The sequence below is a fragment of the Pinus tabuliformis genome, chromosome 5_1, assembly GCF_031772625.1.
Source record: "Pinus tabuliformis cultivar Carrire ecotype Pingquan chromosome 5_1, CPIR1, whole genome shotgun sequence".
In the NCBI taxonomy this organism is placed as follows: domain Eukaryota; kingdom Viridiplantae; phylum Streptophyta; class Pinopsida; order Pinales; family Pinaceae; genus Pinus; species Pinus tabuliformis.
The window spans coordinates 437,095,261-437,121,733 of NC_142305.1; positions in this window are offsets into that span (position 1 = coordinate 437,095,261).

Genomic DNA, 26,473 nt, shown 5'->3' on the forward strand with positions numbered 1-26,473 from the left:
CTTTAGTGCAGCTATGTCATCATTTTTTTCTTAATAAGCTTTTATATAGCTTTCACATCCTTGGGATCATGTCCCAGTTCAATGACCAAGTCCTCTAAGGACTTTATTCTGGTGTCCTTGGCCTGTGAAGAGGCCTTCTCCAATTGGAATTGTGCTGATATATTATTCAACGAATTTTGGAGCTGGTGGGCTGCAATTGCCTTGCTGGTCAAGGTGGAGTAAACCATTTCACCAGTCTGCTTGTGTAGTTCTATTTGGTCAATAGGATGGATATCCTTTGCCAATACTTCAAAGTCTGTTTTCAGATAATCTGCCATTGATCTGGGTTGTTGTGTAGTTGGCTTCAAGAAACTCATCTGCATCTTACCTTCCTTTATGTCAAAGGCTGACATTAGCCTTGTTTGATTTGTTGGAGCCATTTTAAGGTAGTGTGCATAACTTTGAGCCTTTAATCTTTCATTCCTGGCCTTGATTTCTTTGTATTTCTCTTTTAAGTCCTGGCTCTGGCCACTTGGAGCTCTAAAGGAGGATACTTCCATGCTCTGTTGTCTTTCCAACATTTGAGCCTGTGAGGTGGAAGGTTCTTGTGTACCTCCTGAAGGAGTGGTCTACCTACTTTCTGCTCCTGTAGTTCCTGCTGTCTCCTCAGTATACTCCTATTTTGAAAATGGGTTCAACCTTTGCCTCTTGACATAAGTTTGGGCAATAGGTCTGCTAGAAGGAGTGGCCTCCTCCCTATCTCTTTTAAGATTCCTCTCCTCATTTAGAGGAGTTTGTAAAATAGGAGGATTGCTCATGATTTGTTCTGGTTGAGCAAGTTCTTCTGAAATATCTGGCTGTTCAGATTCCTCTAGCTATTTTGATGGTTCTGGATGTTCTGATGGTTGCTGCTTTGATGGTCCTTCTTCTGCTGTTTGCCCACTGTGTCCCTGTGATTATCTTTGAGATTGGGACACTCCTTGCACCTGTACAAATGAATCTTCATCAAATCTTTTGTCTAAATCAATCAATACATTATCAACAACAACCTCTTTGCTACCTCGGTCTACCAAAGTGTTTTCCACCCATTCAAGTTGATTAGCATACTGTTCAATTTCATGAATTCTATGGTGGATGTAAGGAGATAATTTATTATTTTGTCTCCTATTGCAAATGAAGTCTAAAGGATCATATCTCTAGATAAAACTTTGTTTCAGTCTCAGTCTTTGGAGGATTTCCTCTGCTACCTTTCCTGCTTCCCTACTGTTACATATGAAGGGGCCAAGTTGATATTTTATCCTAAGTTGAGCTTTCTTCTTAGCCTTCACAAAGTGCACCTCATCTGAATTGATCATTTGCCTGTAGTACTCCAAAGAAAACAATCTCATAGGGAGGTATCTGGGCAGTTTGTAGGGAGCTAGCTCACATCCATAGATTCTGATTTTAGTGTGGTTTTGGTACAAGTACCAATCCCCCACTCTATATTGTTTTTAAAACTGAAGGACTCTCCTGATATCTGCACTGATTTTGGGGGGAGGGCTTCCTAGTAACATAGTTGCCACTGGATGCACAAAGAGATCTATGAATTCAATATTAGAATATTGAGAGTCACCTAGGCAGATTAATGAAGTCCAGAAGATTATCGATCTGGGGTTGCCTCTGGTATCAAGATTCTAAAGTGCAATTGAGAATTTTTCAGCTTGATAATATAGGAAAAGATGATATAAAACTGAGGAATATTTGAACACTCTTTCATTATCCATCCTCATGAATTGATCATGCATTTTATCAGCAATGAACTTAGCAAAGTCAAACATGATGGCTGGGGGTTGTCCAGGAGAGTAGATAGACATAAAGGATACAATAATTTCATCAACAAATTCACTTGTGGTTTGGCCTAACACACTGGATATCATTTCTATGATGTCTCGGCCAAGATTAGAGAAAATAGTCCACATGTAAGGGGGAGGATCCTTTGGAGTGTATTGTTTTTCCCTAATGAAAGTTTGGAAAAACCTATCAAGTTTGATTGAGGTGAGTGTAGGGAATCTATTAAGTAAATCTCCAACAGAAAGAGGGGTCAGGTTTTGGCTTGGTTGTAACTACAACATTTGATTTATGGACTCAGCAGTGATGGTAAACAATACAGATTGGTCTGGGGTCATTACTGCTCTCTGAGTAGGGCTGTAGTTCATGTGGCAGTAGTGGATAATCTCTGGGAAAATATGAACTCTAGGAAACTGGTATTTGGGTAAACCTGATTCCCAAAGTCCTATGCAGTCTACATGTTTTAGGTGCTGGTCTCTGTACTTGCAGTATAGTTTCAAAGGGGATTCTTGGACAGAGGTATCTTTAATCTAGAAATCTTTATCTGCCAGTGGAAGATGGTCTAAGTCCCTATGAGGAGTAGAAATGGGCATGACATTTAATGCAATTGGGGCAGACATCCTTGGTTCTTGTGGATTCAAGGACGGGGGTGAAGGGTTTTTAGGTAGAATTGGGAAAAACTAGTCTAATTCGAGGTATTTTGGAGTCACCAGGCAATTTTCTTACTAAATTATTTAGGAATTGGAAGAAATTTAATCCAGGTTGTGGAACAAAACAGGGTTTCTCAGCGAATTGGGATAAATACCTGGTTTTGTCTTTTGGACGGAGTAATGGTGACTGTGCACTGTTTGCAAGAAGTGCACGGGACTGCAAGGTGGTCTAGAGTTTCAACAACTTTGATAAATTGGCAGTCAGACGTAGGTTGACGGTTGCACCTACTCTAGTGCTTGCATGGAGGTTAGAGTGTTCTTTTTCATGGTAAAGCAAAAAAATAATGAGTTTTTTGGTTTTATTCGTAAAGTCAATGATTTTGGCGGGTACACTGGGAAAAGGACACTTGGCGTTAAGTGAGAAATGTGATAGTTTGTCGTTTAGAGGGAGGCGGTAAGCGGGATCGTATCACATCGCTTTTGGGATAAAGTGGTTTTGGGCGGAGGACGCCCAATGCCATTCATTGGGCGCCACGTAGCGGCAGGGTGAATAGTAAAACCACCCATATCGGGCCTGTAAAGGTCGGCCTTCGGAGGTTGCCCGATATGAGCGTCAACCGTTGGATCAACCGGGGTCAAATCACATGGTGATCAGGGCGATGGTGTGATGTGAGGTTTAACGGAGGGGCACGACGGGGTTTTAATGAGCGGAGGGATTAATTAATGAGGATTTATGAAGGTTTAATGACGTTGGGAGCGATTTTATTGGTGGGGACAGGTTATTAATTAATCACTGATTGATTAATTAATTCCTTTTATTCAGCGGGGGGTCAAGGTTATTAATTAGTTGATGATCGACTTAATTAACCCTTTAATCAGTTTATTAATTAATTTTATATTTCAAACTTTAGGGCGGGATATTACCATATGGGTTTAATAAAACATACGAGAAAGGGGTATTTTTTTTGGGATTTAATAAATAAAGTTAGAAGTTAATATGAAGTGGAACCAGAAAAATGGGTTGCGCTAAGTATAATGTTTTTTGAAATTTATTTACTTTACACATAGAAACATTTATAACTTAGGCTAAATGCGCATTTGTGGGTTTTTATGAAAAAGAGGAGTTTTACATGGGGGTGATTATTTTCGCTAGGAAAATGGTGCTTTTACCTTAGGAAAAGGGATTTTTAGGAGAGAATGAATGATTTTAAGGGGGTGAATGTTTGTGAGGGCGCTTTTAGTGCTTAGACCTTATAAGTTATTGGGTCAAGGGTCCGGTCCCTCCAGAAGTCAGAGAAATGCTCTGAGCCCCTTTAAATTAAGGTTTTTGGTACTCTTGACTTTGCTTCTGGGAAATTAGTGAAATTAAGGATAAAATGAATGGGGGAATTAATCACTTGACATTGTGTAAATGCTCAGTTATCATCCATAATTTAGCAACTTGATGATGAAAGTAAATGATATGATTTTATCTAACCATTCATCACAATTCTGCAACCATGCAACTACTTACCCATCTACTCATCCTACCATTTTTTCTACTTTTTATTAGGGTGCACTTAAGCTGGCAAACCCTTATCAAAACATTTTTCTTTTCTCTTACAATGGAAATCTATCTAAGTCTATCCTTATTACATCCGAGGGCTCATATTAAACTGTTGAGCTCCTTTTATTCCCTCTACCTATCTACTTATCTGCTAAGATTAAGCAGTTTGGTTAGATTTTATTCTCTATCTATAAACATGAAATAGGCAAGTTTAAACTGTTTGACCATCCATGGATTGTGGAAAAGGTAACAAGTTGCACATAATCATTATTATGCATAAAAAGTAAATGGTAGTGGCATTTGGACTTGCACACTTTCATGGTCTTTTTCTTTTTCTTGGGGTTCATTTTTCATCTTTTTTGACCTTTTTCATTCTTTTTGTCCTTTGATTTTTCTTTTAGGACATACCCTCTTTACATTTTTTAATTTTTTGATTTTTTTGAATATGGAACATTTGCAAAAAGCAAAGGTATGTACATATTACAGATTTGACCTTAGCCATTAAAAAATTATGACTCCTATTGGTATAGGAACATAACAAGTTGAAAAGAGGAGAACCAGACAAAGGAGCTTTTACCAGAGTATGAGGAGGAGGGACTTGATAGAGATGAAGCCCTCTTAAATGAACAAGAGAAGAAGGTCGAGATTCTTCTTGAGGAATCTCCTCAATACTCAGAAGACCAGGTGGAAGTTCTTCACCATCAGGTCCAAGATATACAAATTATGGTTGGGTCAAAGACAAAGGAAGAGAAGAGGAAGGGCCTGAAGTAACAAGGTTACTTAACTGAGGTTCCTCGGTTTGTATAACTTCAGCTTTCAGTGTGTATGATTCAAGAAACTTAAGTTCAATAACCTCAGGTAATAAAGTTTAAGGTGCTTCTTTTTTGACTGTGTCAAACTCACCAACTAATTGAGAAGTGATCTCAGGTTCAATACTAATAGGAAGAGACGATTCTGGTTGGTTAATTTCGGATGTAGGTCCAGAAGGGGTAGCTTCTGAAGTACCAGTTTCGGTAGTTTACGTATTTTTTTTTCTTTTGACGACTAGGAGTTACCTCTTGAGGAAGAGGAGTCAATCTTTGCATCCTACATGGATGATGGGGTTGAAGGGGTTGTTCTTCTATGATGGTTTAATAATTTTTAGAAATTAACAACAAAAATAAATCAAAAGGGGTAACTAATAAAAAAGGGTTTACCAAGTCACTGTGAACTACAATATACCACCTTGGAGAACCAAGGATTTACGTACAGGCAGAAAATCTCCCGGAACGCTGTGTTCGATGTATCATAGTGTGTAAGGTAGCTAACTCGGTTACCTAAGTCAGGAAAACAACCTAGTGGGGATTTCAAAAATATACCTGAAGGTACGTGGAAGCACAATCCGTAGTAGTGATGTCTAATGCGTAACCATACGATGAGAGCGTTCCCATATACTTTTCATGCTTGGAGCACCATCTGATATATGTGAAGGTTCTTGGAGAACGATCTGATACAATTACGTACGTGGAACGAGATATCACCCCCATAATTCAACACTGGCAAAAAGCGATAGCTCCTATGCTTAAAGACACTAGAACACATCTCTAGCATGGACATCTAGATATTTGTGTTAATTTTCCAAATGCTCCTTAAGATTGATTCAATAAATTTTAGAGTTTATCTTGAATTAAGTTCTAATTTTCAAGGCTCACCACGAGTTTCACCTGAATATCTTAAAAATGCAATCTAGCATGATAATAAGAAATATTTTCTTTTCAATGAAAATATATCTATGAGAAGGAAGAGATTCAAACAGTAATGCAGCTATCAAATAATGCAACAAACAACACTTCCTAATAATAAAAAAATCAAATGCAAATGTTCCAATTTCCAAATTTCACTCAAAACCCTGAATGCAATGCAAAATATGCAAAGTGATGAGTTTTTCTTTTATTTCCTCTTAATCTTCAAATGCAATTAAAACTAAGATGCAACTAGATCACTAAAAAAAGAAATCACATAGAATTATCATTGTAATATCAATTTCTTCAAACAATCAATGATCCAGCAAACAGTTTTCAAAAGACCTAATTGACAAGAACAAAGAGAAATCCAAAGAAATTCTTATCAAAGGATAATAAAACCAAAAACAAACATAATGAAGGCTTTCAGAGATAGGGATACACTCAGAGACACATGGAAAACTTGTTGGATCAAAGAAAATCAGAGAGCAAGGAAAAGGAATGAAATTTTTTACATCTTACAGAAATCAACACAGGTGCAAAACAAGCACCAATGCTTTGCAATGCAGGTACATAGAAGGAGGAAGTGAGTTGAAGAACTTTGTCTCCAAATTAGGGGGTGAGCTGAGGCAATTTTGACCAAAACACGACACAAGAAACCGAAGCAAGCTCAAAGACGGGTTTTCCTAAGGTCAATCAAATTCACTTAAGAGGTGAAAAAGATGCTAAGGTCAAGGAAACCACTAAGGGAAGAATCGTTCCCCAGTGGAGTCGCCAATTTGTTGTGTGGAATTTTCACGATTGCGAACAAAGGTGAATTCCCTAGATCTAGTGGTATGATCTAGAACAACATAAGACAAAAAGAATGAAGTTCTGCTCAGAGAAATTAGAGCATGGGAAAGAAGCCTACCTGGAATATGTAGCAAGCGTTCATTTCCTCCATTCTAACTCCAAGTGTTATAATTAGAACATGCACACACGACTAAAACAAGAAAATGATCCACAACATCCACATAGCATAATCTAAAATCTCTACTCAATGAATCAACATGGCATTGAAATACATGAGTGTAAACACAACACAACAAATATAGGAAAACAAGATACTCTTTGTGTTAAAAAATATAGGAGAGATTTTACAACCATAAATAAAAGCTAACTTTGTAGATGTCTCCCCAAGTTGATTTGTCCTTCCTTGTCACAAAGCACACCTTGACATCAACCCTAATGCATGAATATGGTGACTCCTTTAGGCTCAAAGAAGCAACATAAGGGTACCATCAATCTCCAAAATCCAACCTAGACCTTATGGGAGGTAGTAAATTTATAGGAGTGTGGTAGTTTAGGATTTCTTATCCTATTATGAATCAAGGTTTGAGATCCAATTAAGAGGGGAAGATGATCTAAATGGATAAGAGATAAGGTCTCCAAGATAGGATTCAAGCTCTCTATCCATGGTAAATAGTTAAAACTACCTTGGAATCTTTTGGAAGAGGAAGCTTCAGAAATATTTTTTATTTTTCCCGAAATTCTAGAATCAACACACTTGCAGAAGGGAGCAACATGTGTTTATCAACACTGGCTAACAAGCATGAAACATGCACTGAACACAGGTGGCTAAGGAGGCAAGGTGCATTGGGGATAAAAATAGTGTTTTTGAGCTAATTTTCCTAAAAACTTAGACTTTTTGGAGAAATGATGCTTAGGGATTTGTGAAGGGGTTATTATAAAGTGTTCTAGGACATTGATTGATTCGATTTGCAGGCCTATTGTGCTAATGTGACAAAATGGTATGTATTAATACCTCTTCAGATTAAGGGGGGGAATGTTTGACACCTAATTCACTAATGGATATGGTGTGGATATCCTTGCTTAGTACATTTTTCTATAAGTTAGGGCTTCTAGTAGGTTATTTTATTTGATGAAGTACATAGTAATTTCTCAACTTATTAGTTGCTTAATCCTTGTTTCTAATATTATTTCTGGTTCTTGATTTTCCCTTCTTCATCAAATTCTAGTAAAACAGTTTGGACTAAGATCTTGTCACTAATTACCTTCTTTAAGCAAGAAACATGGAAGACTAGATGCAAATATGAAGATGGTACTCAAATTTGTAAGTTGTAGTTCCAATCCTATGCAACACATTATATGGGCCATAATACCTTTCTGGTAATTTATTTTCCTTCTTTTGTTGCTTGAGAGATATCTATTTATATGGTTTTAGTCTAAAACATTACCTGATATACCAATTCAAATTCCCTTTTGTTTCAATGTTGTTATGCTTGTTGTTTCATCCTATTTTGTCCTATAACCAAGTTTTTCATCAATTGATTGAGAATATCTTATTGATGCCCTATATTTTCCCCCACTTCTTGGGCCTTTGTAGTCCCTTTCAAGGGTTATGTGACGAATGGAGGATGATATCCATAAAGTGCCATAAATAGGGACCTTTTCGATGACCTATGGAAGGGTGTGTTGTACCACGGTTCTGCCAATGGCAACCAATTGACCCATTATGTTTGTTTATTAGACGTAAAGAAATGAAGATATCCTACTAAACATTTATTCACAATATTAGTTTTACCATTGGATTGAGGATGGTAAGATGAACCATTAGCCAATTGAGTACCTAAATAAGGAAATAATTTAGTCCAAAAATTTCCATACTTTCAAAATTCCATGTAGCTTTTGGATTGTTTCCATGAATGCTTCTGCCACTGTACTTGCTTTAAAAGGATGAGAAAAAGACTAATATTGGGTATAATTTGGTATTTGATCTACCACTACAATAATAACATTCTTTCCTTCAATTTTTCATAAACCTTTAGTAAAATTCATTGAAACTTCTTCCCACGCTAGCTTGATATGGCTAATGATTGTATGAGCCCTAGGGTCTTGATTGTCTCTCCCCTATTATGTTGGTAAACCACATATTCAACCACAAAAAATTTCCTATCTACTTTAAGACCTTGCTAAAAAAACTTTCTTGATGTTTTCAAGAATCTTGAATGTCCTCCTAAGTGAAGTGTGTAGCTCCAAAAGGACCTTCTGTTTGAGTTCAGAATTCTTACATAAGCATAAGTGATATTGATAGAACTATAAATAATTCTTCCACATTATTTTTCCCATTGCATCAATGTCCTCTTGTATTTTCTAAATGATCTTACATACGTTCTCATCTCAATTCCATTATATCCTTGCTTCTTCCACCCAGATAGTCCGTGGAATGGAAATGGAACTAGTAAACCCTTTGTGTCCTCTTTCCTTGAAAGTGCACTTGTTGTGATATTTTGTTTTCCATTTTTGTAGAAAATTTAAAAGTCAGAACCTAGCATCTCTGTAACCCTTTTTGTCGCTTTTCTGAAGATAGTCTTTGTTCCAATAAGTTCTTCAAACTATCATGATCTATTTTTACTTTGAAGTGCCTTCTTATTAGGAATGGACGTCATTTCTTAATTGCATGTAGTATAACCAACATTTGTTTTTCATAGATGGGTCTGAGTATTTTATTTCCATTAATTTCTATATTTTCAAAGTTTCTTGCATCAAATTGCACCAATGTCATGGCTCGAGGCATCATACTCCACAATGAAGGTTTTTATGAAGTTAGGTGTGGCTAGGATGAGAGTTATATAGGCAACCTGGTAAGCCCTGGTATTGCACCAAGAGTGCTGCAACTTCCAAAGGCTCTTCAACTTTACTTATCAACCCAGGGTTCATACAAACTTCGAGGTGACAATGTTATATACATAGTAGATGAATTCTACTCATGCCACCCTCAACTAGGTCACTTGATCATTAGGGCTCCAAGACCATGCATTCACTGAACTTAAAGGAGATTAACTACTGAAAGCAAAATGTAAAAGCTAGTCCTAGTGAAAAGAAAGTAAATGCTTTTCAACTCTACCTGTAAATGCTTTTCAACTCTACCTTGTAAATGTTGTCAACTTGTAAATGCTACTTGTTATAAAATTATATATTACAGAGTAATGCAACACATAAAATATATTGCATAAATACAAACACAGAAAACGCATAAAACAAGAGAGACACAGATATACGTAGTTCACCCAATTTGGGCTACGTCAACGGAGAAACAACCAGTCCTTCCTTTTATATTATCCAACAAACTGAAGAGATACAACCTACAACAAATCTGCTGTAATTCCCTCTTTGCTCTCACACAATATCCTCTTTCTTTCTCACTCAGAATATAGATCTACATAGACACAATACAATTCCCTCATATATAGCGAGGGGTTGCCTTCTAGGGAAAAAAACCTAAATTAAACATAACTTCTACCGTTATATATCTGCCTAATGAACGACCCAGATTGACTATGAAATTACAACATTTTACAAGGCAATTTTACATCTATTTTTAGCTTCGGTGGCACTGCCCTCGATCCCTCGCTTTGGGGGGGGGGGGGGGGGGCTCCCAGAGATTGCAGTCGCCCCCCCAGACCCCCCTTGCAGCATACATTTTAAGGGTGACGTTTTCCCCACATTACGAACTCGGGTCCAATGTGGCGATACCTCTAAATAAAGAAGATAATCAGGCTCCACACCCAACAATCTCCCACTTGGAGACTGATTATAGCAACTCCACCGCTGCTTCTTTTTTTGGACAATGAATCCACTTTGTACTTGGTTGTTTCTCATCTTCTTCATCATACTTGAAGACCAATTGAAACTAAGCAGAATCTCAGCTTCTCCCTGGTTACAACTTTTGTTAACATATATGCAGGATTCTGGCTAGTGTGTATCTTTTCTAGCTTCAACTGTCCATCTTCCAATGTTGGCCGTATGAAATGGTACTTGAGATGTATATGTTTAGTGTTGGAATGAAAAGCATAGTTCTTTGCAAGATGTATGGCACTTTGTCTGTCATTGTATAACCTGCCCAACTCCTTCTTCTTACCTAATTCATCCAGAAACCTTTGTAACCAAATCATTTCTTTACTAGCCTCTGTAGCAGCAACATACTCTGCTTCCGTTGTTGAGAATGCAACAAAACTTTGCAGTTTTGAGACCCAACTGACAGTTGTTCCACCTATAGTAAACACATACCCTGTGGTGCTCCTCCTATTATCTCTATCACCCGCCATATCTGCATCAACATATCCTTGTAGAGCAATGTTTGAACCACCAAAGCACAATGCTTGATTTGTGGTACCTCTCAAATACCTGAGAATCCACTTCATTGCCATCCAATGTTCTTTTCCTGGATTGTTCATGTACCTTCTTACAACTCCCACTGCATGTGCAATATCAGGTCTTATGCAGAGCATTGCATACATTAAGCTTCTAACTGCTGATGCATATGGAACTTTAGACATATAATCCATTTCTTCTTGAGTCTTGGGACACATTTCCTTACTTAGTTTGAAATGGATAGCCAAAGGTATACTAACTGCTTTTGCATTCTACATATTAAACCTTTTCAACACCTTTTGTATGTACTCACTCTGAGTCAATGTTACTTTGCGATTCTTCATGTCTCTAGTTATTCTCATACCAAGGATTTGTTTTGCAACACCCAAATCCTTCATTGCAAATGAGTTTGCCAATTTTCTTTTGAGCACATTTATTTCATGCATGTTAGAACCTGCAACAGGCATGTCATTTACATACAATAACAATATAATATAGTTGCCATCATTTTGCCTTTTGAGATGAACACAATGAACAGAGTGACATCTAGTATAACCTTGTTCAGACATAAACCTATCAAATTTTAAATACCACTGCCTTGGAGCCTGTTTTAAGCCATACAAGCTCTTCTCCAACCTACACACTAGTTTCTCCTTCCCTTTTACCTCATATTCTTGTGGCTGCTACATATATATCTCTTCCTCCAAATCCCCATGGAGAAAGGTTGTCTTCACATCTAACTGCTCAAGATGTAAATCTTCAGTTGCTGCTAGACTTAAAATAGTTCTTATTGAAGTCATTTTAACAACAGGAGAAAATTTCTCATTGAATTCTATACCCTTTTTCTGTGCAAACCCCTTCACCACAAGTTTAGCTTTATACCTTTTTATATCTCCACCTTCTTCCTTCAACCTATAAACCCATTTATTCTGCAATGTTTTTGAACCTGTAGGCAACTTGACTAAGTCCCACGTCTGGTTATGTGCTAAGGAGTCCATCTCTTCTTTCATGGCTTGCTCCCACTTCTTCCTCATTTCTACTTTCACTTATTCTTCATAACATTTTGTTGGAAATAATACTGAGGGGGGGGGGGGGGGTGAATCAGTATTATCAAATCAATAACTTTTTCTTTTCATACTCAGATTTATGTATGCTACTTCAATGAAGGTAACTCGCGTGTACACACAACTATCTTTAAAGCAACCAACGTATATCCAACAAAATTATGATTCAATTAATTCATCATATGTTGATCTTTAATCAGTGCATCAGTAATTCATTAACCATATAAATAGTAACCATGTGTAGTAATAACAAAATAAAGCATCACACATAAACAACACACATGAACACCAAGATTTAAGGTGGAAACCCAATGCGGGACAAAAACCACCTGCCGCTGTCTTCTTTTAATATAAGAAAAACTTGTTTACAATCTTGTACTGGTGTAGACTCATACCAGTACACCGTGTAATGGGAAACCTCCCTGCACGGTTTGGAGAGCACTTAATTAGAATGCAGGCACCCACCTACAAAAGGCTACAACCTTCTCTCATTCTCCAGCTTCTACTGGAAGGGAGCTACAACCCCCTAGCTCTTGTACTAGCCGATCCATTTACTAGTTCGTAAGAGTCGGCCTACAAAAGGCTCCAACCTTCACTCATTTTCTAGTTGCCACTGGAAGGGAGCTCCAACCCCCTAGCTCTTGTACTAGCTGATCCATTTACTAGTTCATAGGCTTCAACCTACATAAGGCTACAACCTTCACTCGTTCTCTAGTTGCTACTGGAAGGGAGCTCCAACCCCTTGACCAAATCACCAGCCACTATTGGCATGAAGCTTCAACTTCCTCACTGAAGGCTCCAACCCTCAATATCCTACAGAGACCACATTTCATAAATTTTCACACTGGATGCTCCTGGTACACAACAACACTATACGTAGGCCACATTTCATCAAATTTTCGCACTGGACCCATTAGTAACATTGAAGCTCAAATTCAATCACCAATGCAATACATCCATCAAATACATCTGCATCAACCAATCACTGAAACTCAATCATCAATCTCTGATATAACTGAAACCCAATCATCAATCTTTGAATCAATCAATCACTGAAACCTCTGAGACAAAACAATCACTGAACCTCTGACACAACTGAATCAACCATTCATTCAAACTTAATCAAATTCAACCAATCAAATGGAACAGACAGATCATTGTAACCAGTACACAGATCTGAACCCAGAACACTGCATCATCATTCAGAACCAGTTGTAACCTCAAAAACCATGCATCAGAATGTATACGCTACTTGGCTGAACCAAAACTGCATGTATACGCTACTTCCATTAATAAAACCTGCGTATACCTTCAAAAATACTGCAAATATAAACTTTTGAATCAAGTCTGTACCAACCAACAATATACTGAACATCTACTGTCAACTTACAGAGCTTTACACAAGCAACAACATAGATCACTTCTTCTCACTTATAAAATCAATCAATCAAATACTAGCCTCCTTATGCATTCAGTTTTACGTTCAAATCTAAGAAGACTTCATTGACATACAATAGTAAAACAACATCACTCTTCTGATAGATCAGTCATCCTTGAACATCAAGATTTTCTTTTGCATACACTACTTGGAAGAGCCGAACCAGCATGTATACACATCTTCACCAAACCGAACCAGTATATAGATATGCAAATACTTACTTATAACTTCGCTGCAATTCTCGACTTTAGACATACCCAGATCATCACATATAAAGGATAAAACATGTGTTAACAATCAGATCTAGCCCATCCATTATCAGATCACATAATGATAAATCATTATGACCTTGATCCATCATTAGATCTCATCCATCATCAAATGCTCAGGTGCATATTTAGTCTAGATCAAGCAAAGCATTAGGAACCCATAACATGCATATTTCCTTTTGATATAACACTTCATAAGATATTCATTACTTGTGCCCTTAGCCCTTTGATCTTCTCCTCCTTATATACTTAGATCCTTTGTCAATACCTTGGACCAAAACCACTTAGGACCAATACCTTGGACCAAATACCTCGGACCAAAACCTTGGTTTTCCAACATGTACGCGCTTTTCCTCTTGAGAGAGTGCGTGTATACGTATACGCTCTTTTTGTTATGTGGACCAGTGTGTATACGCTGTTTTGACTAAGTGGACCTACGTATACTTCTTAAACTGCTTTACATCAACCTTTTCTTTTACATTCTTTATTTTGATCAATAGACCTAAGTTCCATCTTCCTGTTCTTCTGTACCAATGTCCTGTTACTTCTGAATAGACCTGTTACACTGTAATTTGCCATATTACTTCTGAAATGATTCCTTTGAACTGCCATGCATTCTGTCACATCTGATATCTCTCCTGTAGATTCATCTAGTTACCATATACAAGTGAGTTGTTCTGCTACAAGTGGGTTGCCATCAAGTACAACACATGTATCATAATGCCAACAATCTCCCCCTTTGGACTTGATGGCAACCATGTTGGTGTTGATTACTGCAAGTTGTAGAAACTGTTAGAGATAACAAGCAACACCAAAATACTCTCCCCCTTTGACATCAAGGGAAAAGGGTGGACCAAGATATTTTCCCCCTTTGATATGAAGATTGTCATATCTGAATAGCTGAATATAAACATTGATCATGCTCCCCCTAGGCACATGTTGAATTCTCTGATTAAACTCCCCCTTTGTACATGATGCAATGCACTAAATCGTCCATGCTCCCCCTGAGCACATGCAGAGTCTACAAAAATATTTTCCAAAAGAATAACATGACTCTATAACTCAACTATGTGAGTTTGACCTTCCTATCACCAATGACTCATACATACATCAATCTCCCAACCAAGTGGGGATATACCAAATTTGACTCATCCACCCAACCAAGTGGGGATATACCAATTGTTTATACATGACTGAAATATAACAATTATTACATCATCCTTCCCATGCATAGTGGGGGTACAAATTACATCCTATGACCAAAAGGACTCATTAAAAAGACTACGACAGACAGAGACATATTATTACATCATGGGCCTTTATATGACCTTTTCATCGAGTGATATACATGACATTTATAAAAAAGACGAAATATCTAAACAAGACCATGATAGTCATCAACAACTATCATACACCATATATGATCTGCACCATAAGCATCTGTCAACAACATCTAGACCTGCAACCTGCATACGTCCATCATCAGTTCCGAAGATATGACAAAGTAAATATCATCAACCTATGACAAAGTATGTCATATATAGATATCAACTCATCGTCTTAATCTCATCAAGATCAACTTGCTTCGTTTCCTTAGTAGAAAGAGCCTTATCATAACCTTCCATGAATCAACTAAGCATATGTCACATCTCCAAGCAGTAACACAAAAACATTCACATCATATCACATGTATGTGAAAACATCATAGTCATAATCTATGATCATAACATCATCATCAAGAACTACATGATATTTCCACAAGAACCCTCAATATATCAACCATGTATCATCACTAGGAAACATCCCATATCTGATAAGCATCAACCATGATAATCAACATATGTGAGTATCAAACCTATCATCATAAAGTAAGAAGTCATCATTGTTATATGACTAAGTAAGCCATGTATCCAAATAGATATGTCTTCAAGGAACCTGTAACAACACCATTCTCTTGGCCAACCAACAATATTTATCAATATGCAACCTAAGTAATCATCCATGTATCCAGAATAATGTGTATCCATCAAAGAGATAGCAATATGTAGCTAGCAAACCATTAGATCATAGTCATTTGTCAAGCTTTCTTGATACTAACAACAACAATCCTCAACCATGTGAGAGCCAAGAACTACAGGAATCCTACATCATAACTGCACCATATGAACTTTATGCATCTTCATGTACCAAGGTCTTCTATTATAATGCCAACAATGCATTATTAGAAGCATATGCTCCCCCCGAACCTGTGCCATCTGTTCACTGTCAAATCTAATCATTGCATTTGTCAGTAAGAATCATCAAGGCATCATCATCTACCAGTTATTCATCAAATTATCAACATCTTATGAGGGCCAAGAGCACTTCTACATATTATCAGTAGACTGTAATCATCATCAATCGAAACATAACAGATATTTGATAATTGACTAAACCATATCATACCCCTTTTCCTGAGTCTGTCCCACTGCTTTTTCCTCAAAACACCATATACATGACTGTGCAGCTTCGAACTAGCATATATACGCGATTTGTCTTCATGATAACTACATATGAGAATTGAAATTCTAAAGTTTCACACTTTCATCTCCCTCTGAGTCTGTTGTGTCTGTTTACTTTGCTATGCCACATCTTTCTAACTGTACTTCCTTTTTCTTCCATATCTTCGAGTGTGATGATGTTTTCTCCCTTTGGTATGGTGGCCGAAATTTTCTCCTACATTCCTTTGCTATATTTCCAAACTTGTTACATGCATAACATCTTACATGCTTCATATTCCTTCTATAGCAATCAATGGCTTTGTGACCAAACATATTGCAAGAAAAACAATATCCCTTAAAGTACCTAGAAGCTGATGATCATTCTATGTGACGATCTTGAACCATTCTACTTCTGCATCTCACTGCAACATGTCCAAAATTATGACATATAAAACATTCAACATTATTCATCAGAGGAAATAACTGACTATCACTTCCATAGTTAGGAATAGAATATTTTCTTTGAATACTTTCTTTCCTTGGTTGTTGATGGGGTTGACCTCTCATCTCCTTGTTGAGTATTTCAGATTTTTCATTAGAGTTCCTTGCCTCATCTTGTGAGCTAGATTCACCTTCAATAGATTCATGAAAACCAAGACCAATTTTGATGGTAGAAGACCTTTGACTACTAAGAATATTATCCAAAATCTTAGTATTGTCTTGAAATCGTAACAGTTTATCCTTTTCTTCTAATTTACCTTTTAAGATATTTACCTCAACCTGATATTTCTCTTCCTTTTCCAAATATTGCTTCTTCAAGATTTCTTTAGCCTTTCTTCCTTCTTCCACTTGTTGCCTTAATTTGAGAATCTCATTTTCTTGTTCTTCATCTGCTTGAGGTAGTTCTTCAAGATCTTATTTTAGAGATAGGATCTTAGCTTCAAGACTTTCATAGTAACAGGATCTATTTTTAAGTCTCTTGATTATTGTACTCTTTTCATTTACGTCATTTCTTAATGATGCCACTTCATCCTGCAGTTTTTGACATTGATCTTCCTTTTCCTTGTACTACTTCCTTACTTTGTTTCCTTCCTCCAGTTGAGATTTTAGTCTGGTAACTTCTTCTTTGAAGGCACACTCCCTTTTTTTAAATAGATCTTGTTGATCTCTGATTTTATCTACAAGTATTTTAACTTCTGCTTCTATGTTTCTTTCACGATCACTTCCAATATCTTCAATATTGCATGAACAAAGAAAAGTATCACTAGAAGACCAAAAATTTGTACCTGATACTTCTTTTGCTTGTTCATCTTCAATCTGAGGTGATTCTGAATCTGAATACTTGCTTCCACCTAACGACCAATTGTCTCTCCTACTGTCACTATTCCTTTGAGATGTCTTCCTTTTCTGAGGCGCTTTCTTCTTTAGCTTCTTTCCCATTGTTTCTACGGATCTCCTTCAAGCGATCAAGCTTCTGCCAAAGGACCTGCTCTGATTCCAATTGTTGGAAATAATACTGAGAGGGGGGGTGAATCAGTATTATCAAATCAATAACTTTTTCTTTTCATACTCAAATTTATATACGCTACTTCAATGAAGGTAACTCACGTGTACACGCAACTGTCTTTAAAGCAACCATCGTATATCTATCAAACTTATGATTCAATTAATTCATCATATTTTGATCTTTAATCAGTGCATCAGTACTTCATCAACCATATAAACAGTAACCATGTGCAGTAATAATAGAATAAACCATCACACATAAACAACACACATGAACACCAAGATTTAAGGTGGAAACCCAATGCGGGACAAAAACCACCTGTTGTTGTCTTCTTTTAATATAAGAAAAACCTTTTTACAATCTTGTACTAGTGTAGACTCATACCAGTATGCAGGCACCCACCTGCAAAAGGCTACAACCTTCTCTCATTCTCCAACTTCTACTGGAAGGGAGCTACAACCCGCTAGCTCTTGTACTAGCCAATCCTTTTACTAGTTCGTAGGTGCCAGCATATAGAAGGCTCCAACCTTCAGCCATTTTCCAGCTACTACTAGAAGGGAGCTCCAACCCCCTAGCTCTTGTACTAACCGATCCATTTACTAGTACGTAGGCTTCAACCTACAGAAGGCTACAAGCTTCACTCGCTCTCCAGCTGCTACTAGAAGGGAGCTCCAACCCCCTGATCAAATCACTAGCCACTATTGGCAGGAAGCTTCGACTTCCTCACTGAAGGCTCCAACCCTCAGTATCCTCCAGGGACCACATTTCATAAATTTTCACACTGGATGCTCCTGGTACACAACAACACTATATGTAGGCCACATTTCATCAAATTTTCACACTGGACCCATTAGTAACATTGAAGCTCAAATTCAATCACCACTGCAATACATCCATCAAATACATTTTCATCAACCAATCACTGAAACTCAATCATCAATCTCTGATATAACTGAAGCCCAATTATCAATCTCTGAATCAATCAATAACTGAAGCCTCTGAGATAAAACAATCACTGAACCTCTAACACAACTGAATCAACCATTCATTAAAACTTAATCAAATTCAACCAATCAAATGGAACAGACAGATCACTGTAACCAGTACACAGATCTGAACCCAGAACACTGCATCATCATTCGGAACCAGCTGTAACCTCAAAAACCATGCATCAGAATGTATACGCTACTTAGCTGAACCCAAACCCAAACTGCGTGTATACGCTACTTCCATTAATAAAACCTGCATATACCTTCAAAACTACTGCAAATATAAACTTTTGAATCAAGTCTGTACCAACCAACAATATATTGAACATCTACTATCAACTTACAGAGCTTTACATAGGCGACAACAAAGATCACTTCTTCTCACTTATAAAATCAATCAATCAAATACCAGCCTCCTTATGCATTCAGTTTTACGTTCAAATCTAAGAAGACTTCATTGACAGACAATAGTAAAACAACATCACTCATCTAATAGATCAATCATCCTTAAACATCAAGATTTTCTTTTGCATATGCTACTTGGAAGAGCCGAACCAGCGTGTATACGTATCTTCACCAAAGCAAACCAGCGTATAGATCTGCAAATACTTACTTATAACTTCGCTGCAATTCCCGACTTCAGACATACCCAGATCATCACATATAAATGATAAAACTTGTGTTAGTAATTAGATCTAGCCCATCCATTATCAGATCACATAATGATAGTCATTATGATCTTGATCCATCATTAGATCTCATCTATCATCAAATGCTTAGGTGCATATTTAGTCTAGATCAAGCAAAGCATCAGAAACCCATAACATGCATATTTGCTTTTGATATAACACTTCATAAGATATTCATTACTTGTGCCCTTAAACCTTTGATCTTCTCCTCCTTATATACTTAGATCCTTTGTCAATACCATGGACCAAAACCACTTAGGACCAATACCTTGGACCAAATACTTAGGGTCAATACGTCGGACCAAATACCTTGGACCAAATACCTCAGACAAAAACCTTGGTTTTCCAACATGTACGCGCTTTTCCTCCTGAGAGAGTGCGTGTATACGTATACGCTCTTTTTGTTCTATGGACTAGTGTGTATACGCTATTTTGACTAAGTGGACCTACATATACTTCTTAAACTACTTTACATCAACCTTTTCCTTTACATTCTTTATTCTGATTAGTAGACCTAAGTTCCATCTTCCTGTTCTTCTGTACCAATGTCCTGTTACTTCTGAATAGACCTATTACACTGTAATTTGCCATATTACTTCTGAAATGATTCCTTTGAACTACCATGCATTTTGTCACATCTGATATCTCTCCTGTAGATTCATCTAGTTACCATATACAAGTGAGTTGTTCTGCTACAAGTGGGTTGCCATCAAGTACAACACATATATCATAATGCCAACACATTCTGGTTCACAAGAATCAATCAACAATACATAATATAATGAAGGAGAGTATCGTTCAGGGGGTCTACTTATCCTGGTAGATATTCTAAAACCACTTTCAGGTGTTTGAGGTGCTTGTTGTTGTTGTTGTTTTGGTTGTCGATCATTATGATTTTCAGGCACCATGACTTTTTCTGTGATCTCATCAAGCACTGTGTATTCTCTGTTTTCTTTTTCTTGTTTCTTTTCCTGCAGTTGATCCTTATACAAAACCTTTTCATTGAATATGAGATCTCTGCTTCTAATGATTTTGTGTTTTTCATAATCATAAAAGCGATAACCAAAATCATTAACACCATATCCAATAAAGGTACATTTATTTGATTTTGCCTCATGCTTGCTTCACAACCAAAAGTCTTTAAAACTGAGTAGTTTACCTTTTTCCCTATCCATGCCTCCTCTGGAATACCAACATCCAATGAACTTGAAGGCCCTCTATTTATTAAATAAACAACAATATCTACAACATCTACCCAAAATTTTAAAGGCAATCCTGCATGCAATCTCATGCACCTTGCACGCTCCATGATTGTCCTGTTCATCCTTTCTGACACACCATTTTTTTGTGGTGTTCCTGGAACTGTCTTCTCTCTGCGAATTCCATTCTCTGAACAGTACCTATCAAACTCTTTTCTGCAATATTCACCTCCATTTTCTGATCTGAGACACTTCAACTTTTTTCCTGTCTCATTTTCAACCAAAGCTTTCCATTTCTTGAAAGTATCAAATACATCAGATTTATTTCGAATACAATAAATCTAGGTTCTCCTGATTGCATCATCAATAAAAGTAACATAATAATTAGAACCACCAAGATATGATACCTGAGCAGGTCCCCATACATCTGTATACACAAGTTCTCACTCTTCTTTTCTTTCCCAACTCTGAGGAATCTGACTCTCTTCTGTTTTCCATAAACACAATTCTCACAGAATTTTAAATCAACATGCTTCAAACCTGGCAACAAATTTTTTGAGTGAAGAATCTGCATCCCCTTCTCACTCATGTGCCCGAGCCTACGATGCCACAATGTCGTATCTTCTCATGTAGAGGTTAAATCATTAACAAAATTAGAAATACCATTGCATAAATACAATGTACCAACTTTTTCTCCTTTTTCTATTACTAGGGCTCCTTTAGTGACCTTCCACGTTTTATCTGTAAAAGTAGTTACACGTCCTTCAGCTCCCAACTTCCTTGTTGAAATCAAATTTTTCTTCAGATCTGGAACATGCCTTACCTCCTTCAATATCCATTGATTTCCGTTTTGCTGTTTTATGAAAACTGTACCCATTCCAATGATTTTACAGGGTTTATCATCACCCAATCAAACCTGTTCAAAATCTTTTTGAACATAATGATGGAAATGCTTCCTATCAAGTGTGGCATGGAATGAGGCCCCTGAATCTACCACCCAGGAATCCATAATATTTTCTAATGAAAGAATCAGAGCATCTTGCAACACATCACCTGTCACATTCGCTTCATGATTGTTTTCTTGTTGCGCGTAACCTTCTTTTCCCTTCCGAGACTTGCAATCTTCCTTCAGGTGTCCTTTCTTCCGGCATTTCCAGCACACTATCCCTGATCTAGACTTGGATCTACCTTCCTTGACTTACTGCGATATCCTGGGCGCTTTCCTCTTTCCATTTTTCTTCCCCTAGTCTCTGAAGTCAAATCATTACCTGATGTCTCACTGGAGCTTTTCCGTCGCATTTCCTCGCTAAGGATTGAACCGACAACATCATCAAACTTTAAAGTACTAGATCCAGAGACAGAGTTACTAATGGCCATAACTAAACCATTCCAACTTTCTGGCAATGAGCATAGAAATAACAGAGCCCTAACTTCATCATCAAAAGTTACCCCTACATAACTTAACTGACTAGTAACTGTATTAAATTCATTTAAATGATTAGCAACAGATCCACTTTCTGACATCTTCATATTAAATAAACGCTTCATAAGAAATACCTTATTTGAGGTCGAGGGCTTTTCATATAGTTTCTCCAATGCCGACATTAAACCCTATGTTTTCATTTCCTTTGAAATATTAAACGCTACCAACACCGCTAGGCACAACCGTATTGTTCCAAGTGCCTTTCTGTCGAGAATATCCCATTCTATGTCTGTCATACTCGTTGGCTTCTTTGTCTTTCCGCTCAATGGTAGGTAAAGATCTTTCTGATACATATAGTCTTCCATTTGCATCTTCCACAACTGGTAGTTTTTGCCATTAAATTTTTCGACCCTAAACCTACCATCTTCCGCCATTGCTCCCACTCGAACCAGGAACCCTTCTCTCCTGCGAGTTTTTTAGCCAAATAGACCTTTGGCTCTGATACCAATTGTTAGAAAATTATATCTTACAGGGCAAGGGAACACATAAAATATATTGCAGAAATAAAAACATGGAAAACACATAAAACAAGAGAGACACAGATATACATGGTTCACCCAATTTGGGCTACATCCATAGAGAAACAACCAATCCTTCCTTTTATATTATCTTGCAAATTGAAGAGATACAACCTACAGCAGATCCGCTGTAATTCCCTCTTCGCTCTTACACAATCTCCTCTCTATCTCGCTCATAATACAAATCTACATAGACGCAATACAGATCCCTCATATATAGCGAGGGGTTGCCTTCTAGGGCAAAAAACCCTAAATTAAACATAACTTCTACCGTCAGATCTCCGCCGAATGAACAACCTAGATTGACTACAAAATTACAACATTTTACAAGGCAATTTTACATCTATTTTTAGCTTTGGGGGCGCTACCCCCGATCCCTCACCGGGGGGGCTCCCAAAGATCGTAGCGCCCCCCCCAAGACCCCCTTTACAGCGTACATTTTATGGGTGGCGTTGCTGCCACATTACGAACTGGGGTCCAATGTGGTGATACCTCTAAATAAAGAAGATAATCAGGCTCCACACCCAACACTACTGATTCCATTCATGAAAAAAAAAGAATTATGCTAACTATAGAAGGGAAACTACTCTAATTTGCTACCAGGTTTGCTTGAAAACATAAGATCATCCTATCAATTCACAACTCAAGAATGCATGCATTTTTTATCTAATTCACACTTGCAGATTAAGTAAGGTCCTAGTTGCCAAATTCAGAATGAAAGAACTAATGCTATTCACTCTTGCAGGAAAGAAAAATGAATGAAGGGAATGGCCTAGGTGGTACTTCTGGTCATGGAATCCAATCTGAGGGGTCAACCTACTCCTAAAATAAGCTATGCTATCATTATAGGTCAAAACAAGGTCAAAACAAGCTGCTACAGGTGTGCTATGGGATTGATACAGGATTCCTGTAGTGCTACAAGAAGTGCTGAAATGCTACAGGAAGTTGGCCGAGAGGGTTTGGAGGGTAAGGATGATGGGATAAAGTGATGGCAACTTGAATGAAGATTGCAGGAAATGTAGGGAAGGTGACCAACGCCCCTAGCCAAGCCCAACACTTCAGGAAGGCTATATTTGGGCTAAGAGAGCTACTCACGGTGACCAAAAACAAAGATCAAGAACATGGGTTGGCATGCATCAAAAGAGGGTGGAGAAGTCCTATATGGAGTTGGTGGAAGGATTCCTTGCCTTCATATCAAACAACCTTATAACATCACATGAACTTGTTCCTCTCTTCATTTGCGAAATATTACAATTAAGGGTAGAAAAGATGAATTGAATTTATAAACGATCTAACAAATGCTAAGAACTTTATCTATGCAATGAAATACCTTCCAAGCTACAACAATCATATGTGAACCAAGGTACCAAATGTAAACCTTTCTAAGAAATCATAAACATGGAATCACACATTGTTTTTAGGCTGTGATGATGGGGTCCTCTACTCATGCTCCCATGAGAAAGATGAGATAGGGATCATAGTCATATAATTTTTGAGGGATTATGCTCTACTGAACTACAAAAACTAATCAACATTCTAAGCTAAAAGGAATATAAATAAACTCTACTAAATTACAACAATTAATCAACTTTCTAGGCTAAAAGGAATATGAATAAACTCTACTGAATTGTAGAAACTAATCAACATTCTAGGATGAAAGAAATATAAGTACACAAGAGGGACCTAAGCTGCTAGGTTTGGGCCCAAACCCAAGAGCTTCAGCCCTTTGAACTAACTTAGTGATGGATCAAAATAAAACTTCTCATTATCATTCTAGAAATGTCAAATACATCATCAAAATAACAGTCACAAGTGCTTCAACTCAATGGTCTCTTAGCTACAATAAAACTTCGAATCCTAATGAGTTCCTTAGCATGTTTATTTATACAAAAGGGTAGCTACCAAAAACTCCCTAGAAAATAGGGATGTTTGTCTCCCTAACTCAAGAATAGGTGGATCTAGATCTCCCTTGAACTGCACTGGCTTGGCTACCAATGACCTCGAGTTGATGAGAGATAGAGTGGTGATCTTTTGCTGATTTGAGGAGTTAAGGAGGTGGAAAACCTCCTATAATCTCTATTTTTTGTTTACTCCGAGCTCCTGCACTCAAATTATCTCAAAATTGCTCCAATTATTGCATTTAACACACATAAGGCCACATGACATAGCAACACATCTTTTACTCCTGACACTAAGCACAATATAACAAAATTTGTAGATAAATGCGAGAAAAATATAATTTAATAAGTTGGAGGATGGCACTGTGACCCTTATGATATACCTATTGATGAGCTTCATCACAACCTCTTTAAGTTTTTCAAAATATTTGGTTGCTTGTTAAGTCCAAAAAAATGCTTCCTTCTTTAGTAATGTTGTTAGAGGTGCTGCTATTTTACCATAATTATTGACAATCTTGTGATAATAGCTCGTTAACCCTAAAAATTATATGAGTTTCTTCAAGGTTTGGGGATTGGCCATTCCATCATAGCTTTGATTTTTTAGGGTCCACTTTGACACCCTCATGAGATACAATATGACCCAAATATTTCATTTCTTGAACCCCAAAGGCACACTTGGAAGCTTTTGCATATAGTTGTCGCTCTTCCAATAGTATTAAGACCTTGTCAACATGTTGTACATGTTCTTCCAAAGTTTTTTTGTGGATTAGTATGTCATCAATAAATACTAACAATTTTGTTTTAAATAAGGGTTTGAAAATATAATTTAGCAAACTTTGAAATGTTGAGTAAGTCCAAATGGCACAACCAAAAAAATTATAGTGACCTTCATGAGTTCTAAATGTTGTTTTCAGAATGTCTTACTGCCTCATTTTTATTTGATGATATCCTGAATGCATATCCAACTTAGTAAGAAAAACACTCTATTCAAATCATATAATAATTCATCAATGAAAGGAGCAAGAAACTTATATTTGGTTTTCAATTGGTTGAGTCGTATGTAATTTGGATACATACACCATGAACCACCCTTTTTTATAACCATCACCCCACGTGAAGAAAAAGCACGTTGGATACGTTGAATGATGCCAACCTCTAACATTTCTTAAACCATATGCTCAATCCCACTCTTTTGTGCATATGGATACCTATAAGGCCTAATGTTAAGTGGTGCACTTCTAGGTTGCAAATGAATAAAATGGTCATGATCTTGAGTAGGAAGAATACCCTTAAGCATCTCTCTATATATACTAGAATGATTGTTGATAACTTTTTGGATATCCACTGAAGTAGAGGATATAAATGTTTTAACATCTAATGAACAAAATTGTGCAATTACATCATGATGTCCCATTTTGAGTAAAATTTTCATGCTATTAGAGATTTTCAGTTTAAATGGTTTCCCTTGGATACCTTTAATATAAATTTCCTTCCTTCTTGAGGAAATTTCATGAAAATATCTTGAAAATTAAGGGCCACTGCCCAATGATTATAACCATTGGAACTGTTAGGGTCCTATAGTTTAGGAATCATAGTGTTTTCTTATCTTACTATTCTATTTTTGAGGTTTGTTTGTAAATTCTAGCCTATGAATCACAAGGTGTCATAGTCTAAAGGTTTCTGTATGAAAGTGTTTTTGGGTGTCATAGGCTGTCATCCCCCATTTTAAAGGTTCATGTCATAAAGGGGTTTTTTAAACTAAATTTGAATTTTGTAAAAGTCTGAAGTCTAGAATCCATGAGAAGCTTATAAAGTCATAATTTCCAAATGTGTAATCATGGAGGGACAAGAAATTATTGAGGGTTAAAGGGTTCATTTCATGGGGTTCACCCATCATTAGTCAAAGTCATGTTAGTCAAATTCATGTTAATTAGAATTGCTATGGGTCTCATTAGTGGTCTTTACTTTTCATTATTAATCATCATTGGAAGTTATCCCCATGTCATTTCACTTTTACTCCACTCAATCAATCATCCTCATGACATGAAACAAGGCATATGGA